Source organism: Taurulus bubalis, assembly GCF_910589615.1.
Source record: "Taurulus bubalis genome assembly, chromosome: 3".
Lineage (NCBI taxonomy): Eukaryota > Metazoa > Chordata > Actinopteri > Perciformes > Cottidae > Taurulus > Taurulus bubalis.
Genome location: NC_136591.1, coordinates 2,240,748 through 2,249,010, shown reverse-complemented (window position 1 = coordinate 2,249,010; position 8,263 = coordinate 2,240,748).

Below are 8,263 nucleotides of genomic sequence, written 5' to 3'. Positions count from 1 at the left end.
TTCACAAACCAAGGAGAACTTAAGTAAGGGGCACCTATGCAAGGTTACTCTCCACTGCTTTGAATGAGCAGACTAATTTACAAATATAATGTATTATTTTGTTTTGTTTGTTGGTTAATGTTAGTTCATGTTGAATGTTGAAACAGTGATGAAATGTCTTTCAAAAAAGGTGCACTGTAACACGTTTCTCTAGTTTTCACAGTTATATTACTGTATACTGGGAAAATGCTTACCGTAGAACTTCTATACAGCATGTTAATGTAGCTCTGCAAAACATCATGGTCACAATTCATTCCTGGGTGAATCCTACTGTAAATACATTTTACATCTAGCAAGGCTGCTGATCAGCTTACTGACTCCTTACATTCTGTATCGCAATGGCTTGAGTCCTCTCACTCAACACTGAATGTAAAAAAAAAAGTCTCAATCAGTGAGGTTGACAATGTGGAATCATCTTAGACTCACATCTAAGATTTGATAAACAACGTTATATCAGCAAAAAAGTTAAATCATATTTCAACTGCTTCAGATTCATCAGAAAGTATTTGCCAAATCAGTACAGCCCAGCTTTACATGCATGCCATGATATTCTCACACCTATCTTACTGTATCACTACCTGGCCACGAGCCTCTCAAACAACTATACAACCCATCATATCACTGTATAAACCAGACATTACAAATTATGGACAAAAACACATTGAGGTGGCACCGTGGCACCATTGTCAGATCTTGCAAAAACATAATATGTTCAACTTTGAAAGCTTTGTAAGCTATTCAAGATTAAAGCTTATTTTCAAAAGGCCTACATGGTCATGCTCCTTCCCTGCTTAAACACCAGACACCAGCACACCAGCAGAGTAAAAACACAGGCCTCAGGGAACAGGATCTCATTTGGACAATCAGTCTTCTCTGTTCAAGGAGCAAAACTATGGAACTGTCTAACAACATAATTGAAAATGCAACACAATTTGAATGTTTTTAATAGAGGTATTAGATCATGGCTAAAAGAGAAACAACATTGTTCTCACACCTAATACCCCTGTAAACACACTAGTACTTTGTGTATGTATCTGTGTATGTATTTGGGGATGTATTAATGTTTTTTTCTTTTAAAAAGAAAGCCTCCTGTACTTGAGGCAGTACTGTGTTGTGCAATAATGATGCAACTCAAGGGAGTTGTTGGGCCCTTCACTAGCTGTGAAAGAAAGTCAAAAAGCATGGAGAGGTCTCCGGCTGGGCTCTGCTGCACAGGATATCTGACTCAGGGAAATCACATGTCAATACTTCATTTTCACAGTTTCTTTCTCATTTAATTTCTCCTTTCTTAATGCTTTCTCTCTCCAAGTCTCCACCTCTTTGCCACCACTAACCCTTCTCTACTTTCACAATCCTTCTTTCAACTTCCTTTTTCCATTTTCTTCTTTGTCCATTCTAATGAACCAAATATTGACATCACATTGCCATCATTTTCCCAACCTTAAAAGATATGTACAAGTGTTTCTCAAAATTATTATGTAGTATGTGTCAAAACGTATCACTTGGTTTTGGCGTGGCCTCTCTGGAAGGCGTGTGAAGCCTTTGCAACGACTTCAAACAGCCCTACCCAGTGTCCACTTTCAGAATCCGAATCATTTGTTGACCCGTATGTCTATGCTAAAATGTGTCATGTCAGGTGATGCATGATATTAAACAATATGAACTCAGCGCAAGAGAGCTCATATGATGAGATCATATGCGTCAACACCTCTTGTTCTTCTTCTTTTTTGTTTTACTTCTGTCTTTTACTTCTGTCTTTTTCTGTGTCCTCAGCCTGATCCTTCCTTTGCAAAACACAGCTAGCAAAACCCTAAAATAAGTACTTGATTTTATCAGACCGGCTGACTCCCTTCAAAACTAAGCTCCGGGCTCCGTTCCTTTTGCGGAACTGGGTTCTGCTATTCTAAAGCTGTGTGCACAAAAGCGTAGCAAAGTGTGAATAAAATGCTCTCTGTGTTCTCTATCCACTCTACATCAAGGTTTATGCGTCGTGTTATTCAGATTTACAATTTATATGCATATCTTCAGATCTTAAGGGTTATTCTCGGAGTATCAGAGACTATTAAGTGCCTGCCAGCACTAAACGTAACTCCTCACTTGTGCCGTATCATTAACCCTTACTGTAAAATATCTATTTAACACATTTATACAGGCCTCGTCGGGTATTTTGTAGATCTAAACAATTCTGGCAATTATGCACTATACCCGTATTACTATACCGCGTATTATAACTATTGCGGTTAGTTCTTTACTTTAAGAATCAATTGTGTGCTTTAATATTCTAAAAAGCAAAACAAGAACGTGTCGCCGCCATTGTTGCAAACCACGTAGCTCCCCACATTTCTCAGACTCACACGGTACAAAACACACGGTCTCTCGTTCAACATAAAACTACTACAAAACGCACGTACTACACATTCAGTCTCAAGTACATTCGATCTCATGCAGTGTTCACACCAAAAGAATTGTGAATTTTCTCAACGCCACTTTGCCTATATCGCGCCACCCGGTGAAATTCGTTTTTCGCAACCATTCGCTGGAGAAAGGGGGCGGGGCTTATCTCTGTGTCTGTGAAAACATCTACTATTTCCGCCATCCACCATTGAAATAACCACTAGTTAAGCTTTGTACTTGTTGAGGAAGTCCCACACACGTCGGAACATCAACCGCCCCGTGTCTGGGTTCATAATACTATCCGTAGTCGCACACAGCTCCGACTCCTCCAGGACGAGTGTCTGAATGAAGCTGCTTCCAGCGCTCCTTCAGGACCAGCAGCAGTTTGATTCAGTAACGGCAAGATGGCGGTGATGCCGGCGGAGGTTCTCAACACCGATTGGCTTTTGTAACTCCGCGTCGGGCGAATTATTCCTTATAACTAGGGCTCTCAAGTTTTTAAGATAGGTAAGAGTGACATATAAGAGGACGGGCATCAGCAGGGCCATGGCAGGCGGCAGGACCGGCTCCAGACAGCACGAGCCATGGAAACTTGAGGCGAGGAAGCACAGAGGCTCAAATGTGTGCGTGTGTGCGTGTGTGCGTGTGCGCGTGTGCGCATGTGTGTGTGTGTGTGTGTGTGTGTTAAAGTTCTGCTTCTCTTCATCATTGACTTGTCTTCCTCTCAGCGTTCCAAACACAAGGCTTGAAGATAGCAGCACAAATGAGGCTGAGAGAGAAGAGAGGACGAGGAGGACAGACCAGGGAGACCAGAGACATGAGCTGGTTGGACATCATCAAATAAATACAAATATTTCACTGACCTGAACAAAGAGTGATGTAAACAGGGTCAAAGAAACATTGTTTGACTTTAAGGGCTGGACTTATTAGAGTCTTTGAGACTGAGAGTGACCCGTCAGAAGGATCATGATTCAGCTTCAACCAAACACAAGGATGAGATCCAAACATCACTGGACCTGGACCAAGAAAGCCTCTGTGTTATGACAGAGATAACGAGGTTGAGCGTGAGAACATAATTAAAGTTAACCAAGGTGTGTTTGAGCTGATTTACAAAGTATTTGGAAGAACAACACTTCTTTGGAACTCCTTCAGGTAATGATTGCGCAATGACTGACCTGCTGGAAGGATGATGGTAACAGGTACGAGGCCTGAAGTAATCAGAGAACGGTAGCACTTCATAATAAGTACACACTATTTAGCATTAGTAAAGCATGAATAAATACTGAATTCATCATTTATAAAGCTTTATTCCAACGTGAACACTTATTAGTAACTCATTAGTATGCAATTCAGATGAGGTCACAGAACATACTTAATTAACTAACGAGTAGTAACGACCTGAATTAATCATGAATTGCAGCTTTTTTTTAATCATTTACTAACACTTTACAAATAATCGGATTAATCATCTATGAGTCGTTAATACTTCATTTACAAATGGGGAATCCATCATTAATAAAGTATGGAAACCCAAAGCTTATCAATCAAGAATGAAACATTTATAACTGTGTTTATGAACTGCATACTAATGAGTGTTCATGTTGGAATAAAGCTTTATAAATGATGAATTCAGTGTTTACCCATGCTTTACCAATGCTAAATAGTGTGTTCTTATTATCAATTGCTACCAAAAGAGCAAATAACTGAGGGTGAGGACAACAGGATGAGATTGAAGTCTGGATTTAAAGAGCTCAACTGTTTGATGTCAGCAGGAGGTTCATTCCAGAGGAAGGGGATGTTGTTTTAACTGTTAATGAATGATGTCCTGTTAAAGCTCTGTCTCACTTTTTTCTGCACGTTTCCTGCTTTTCAATAAAGAAACTCTGCATGTGAAGTGTGTTTGCTTCATTCTCTATAGAAAGTTCACGTTGAGTGTTTTCATGTGTTTCATCACCTTAGTTCCATCTCTGTCATCATGCTGACAAATCATTCATCAAACTGATAAAAGTGATGTTCTGGACTCACAGTGGTGGAAGAAGTACTCACATCTATGACTCAAGTCAAAGTAGCAGTACCACAGTGTAGAAATACTAGTACAAGTCCTGCATCAAACAGCGTTTTATACTTTAAGTACTAAAAGTAAAAGCAAACACTTTACAGAAAGGACCAATTCAGAATAATAATGATATTATTGAATTATAACAATGAATGCATCAATATCCATCCATCCATCCATTATCAGCCGCTTATCCGGGGTCGGGTCGCGGTGGCAGCAGGTTCAGCAGGCCGACCCAGGCTTCCCTCTCACCCGCAACACTTTCCAGCTCATTCTGGGGGATCCCGAGGCGTTCCAAGGCCAGCCGGGAGATATAATCCCTCCAGCGTGTCCTCAGTCTTCCCCGGGGTCTCCTACCAGTTGGACGTGCCTGGAAAACCTCTAATGGGAGGCGTCCAGGAGGCATCCTGACTAGATGCCCGAACCACCTCAGCTGACTCCTTTCGACACGAAGGAGCAGCGACTCGACTCCAAGCTCCCTCCTGATGTCTGAGCTCCTCAATATGCTATTGCTTTAATTCTGCTGTTCTTTACTGTGTATACTGCTGGGTAGCAAGGGATCAATAAAGTATACATCATCATTCATTTGCTGATTATATTTATTTGTATAACTCTGAATCTGCAAAGTAACTAAAGGTATCAAATAAATGTAGTGGAGTCAACAGTAGAGATGGTAAAACACAAGTTTTCTGTTTTTGTTTAAGAATGAACAACATAACAGACGTGGGGTGAATCCAGCATTCTCATGTTCAGGATACATATTTAACTTTTCTGCTGTTTCTTTGGTAGTTTATCTTTGTACCCTGGCAGCTTCTCATTTCTCCTTTATTTTGGTTTAGAGTGAGTTCAAACAGAACACACCTGTACCAGATGTTACAGATGTTTTAATAACTGCAAACCAAACGTTAACATGTGTTGCAGAGTGACAATAGAGCAGTGTGTGTGTGTGTGTGTGTGTGTGTGTGTGTGTGTGTTTGTGTGTGTGTGTGTGTGTGTGTGCGCCACTACGTTTGTATTGTTGCCATTCATCAGGTGTGCTAACAAGATCAGTCAGGTTTGATAATATATAATTTTCTTTGGAATGTGACTCATGACAGGAAATGAATAAACAATGAGCTCCAGCATCTCTGTTCCCTATAAAAAGGCAGCTGACCTCCAGTCAGTACAACAGAACCCAGATGACCAGCTGACTTCTTCCTGCCGCTCTTTCATTGACTGCCAGCAGACACATAAGTCTTCAAGAATGTATTGTTGTCTTGTTGTGGAACAAACAGTTTGCTAGTTCAGATCTTACTCTATTATATTCACTGTGAGGAGTGTACATGGTGGTAGTGTACATGCACATTTAAAAAGTAGTTTATTTCATATGTCATTATGGTGATCCATATTGATGATATTTGAATGCGTAGTGATAATATTGGAGCTCACCAGAAGAAGCACAGTGATGGAAATATTTACTCGACACTGGTCGTAAAATCATTCAATCAGGACATTTATTCTTTAAAGAAGGTGTCTGAGATCTAGAGAACCAGGGCTCTGAGATTTAGAGCACCAAGGGCACCAAACTGACTGTAAGATAATTACCGAAAACTTTATTTTGCCTTAATTTACATAAACCAGTTAAGACACGATGCGACAAAATTACCTCTCGCACGATTTCAGAAACCCAGTTTTCAGAAACAGAGGCACCAGGACTTAAGAGCGGACATTTTCAGAAATGTATGCCCAAGATGAGTGCTCACTATTTGGACAGAATTGCCGGAAACATGGTGCTCAGTTGGTGAATAAAAACAGTTTGGTGAGAAAAAAAGGCGTTTGTGGAAGTTCCCCCTGCTCATTCCCGGAGGCCAGTGGGAATTTCGAACACTTTTCTGGCCATGAGAGTGACCTCACGCAGTGTTTGGCGGGGTCCACGGAGGTATTTTTCACAGTTTGGTGAGAAAAAAAAAAGGCGTTTGTGGAAGTTCACCCTGCTCATCCCCGGAGCCCAATGGGAATTTCAAACACTTTTCTGGGCATGAGAGTGACCTCACGCGGTGTTTGGCGTGGTCCGCGGAGGTATTTTTCACATTTTAAGGCAAAACAGAGGCGCACATCCGGTCTTCAACGGCACTTCCACGGATCCCTCTGGGCTTTTGCAGACCCGTTCTGGGCATGGAGGGCGGTCACACGCGGTGTGTGGCGGGACCCGCGGAGCTATTTTTGACAGTTTTGTCACTTTTTCCAAATGCAGCGAGACTCCTGCTGAGTGATGTGCGTTTGCCTTTAAGCAATTTTCGGCATGAAACCGACCCGCAGACCCCGTCCGGACTGACCCACGGATGAATAAAAGCCTCTTTGATTAAATTAAGTATTTCATTTTTATGCGTTTTGGGGACTTTTTCCCTCCAGGCAGCGGAGGCTCTCGCGGAGCAAGATCCGCTTCGAGTGAGCTATTCTGGGCGTGAACAGAATCTAGTGGGCCGGTCCGGACCGACCGGACTGACCCACGGAGGAAAAAAAAAAAAATGACGAAAAATAAAAAGAGAGTCAGACCGATTTGCATACGTGACCCGCCACCGTAGGGCCCCCGCCGGCCGGCCTTGTGCCGGTGTTCTGGTGGGCGGTTCCTCCGGACGCGGGTTCGCCTCTAGGCCTGGGAGGAGCAATGACGCAGGGGGTCCCCCGTTACCCCTGCGTCCCTCCCGGGTTGCCACATTGCAGCGAGCCAAGACGACCCGCCCAGTGGTTCTGCCACGGAGCTCGCCGCCCTGTCGCAGTCCCCCCGGGGACCGGCGCAGTGTCGCGACGTGCCCTCCGGTGAGCACACTTCTCGAACCCTACTGAAGCCCCGATGCCTCCATGAGCTTTGCTCCGCTCCGTGCCCCGCCTGGGACTCGGAGGGAGCTGGCCCCCCCCAGCCACACCAGGCCGTTGGCGGGCGTCCGCCTCGGCCGGTGCCGAAAGGCTACCTGGTTGATCCTGCCAGTAGCATATGCTTGTCTCAAAGATTAAGCCATGCAAGTCTAAGTACACACGGCCGGTACAGTGAAACTGCGAATGGCTCATTAAATCAGTTATGGTGTAGAGTTGGGAAACAGCGAGACAGTAGACGTAGTTGCAGTCGAGATAGTTTACTGTAACTCCACATAAAATGTACAATACTTGTGCATCACGATAGCGGCAGCGCAACCCCTATGCTTCCCGGAAACCCAACTACCAGACCCCGAAAACCCCCCAGCTCTTAAAGGCACAGTAGCCCTTAGGTGAATGACGTGGTGGCCGAGGAAGGTGATGGACGACAGGCCAAACTGGCACTTAGCTGGGTTGACGATGAGGCCATGTTCGCTGAGGCGGCCGAACAGCTGCTGGAGGTGAGTCCTGTGCTCCTCCCTAGATGCACTGGCCACTAGAATGTCATCTAAATAAACAAACAAAAAAGGCATGTCCCGAAGAACGGAGTCCATCAGGCGCTGAAACGTCTGCGCCGCCCCCTTGAGGCCAAACGGCATACGCAAAAACTCAAAAAGCCCAAAGGGCGTGATGACGGCCGTCTTTGGGACATCCTGTGGGTGGACTGGCACCTGGTGGTATCCCCGCACCAGGTCCACCTTGGAGAAGACGACGGCCCCTGCCAGGTGGGCAGAGAAGTCCTGTATGTGCGGGACGGGGTACCGGTCAGCAGCGGTGGCATTGTAAGGCGACGGAAATCGCCGCATGGGTGCCAACCCCCGTCGGCCTTAGTAACCATGTGTAGGGGGGACGCCCATGGACTGTTTGATCGGTGCACAATGC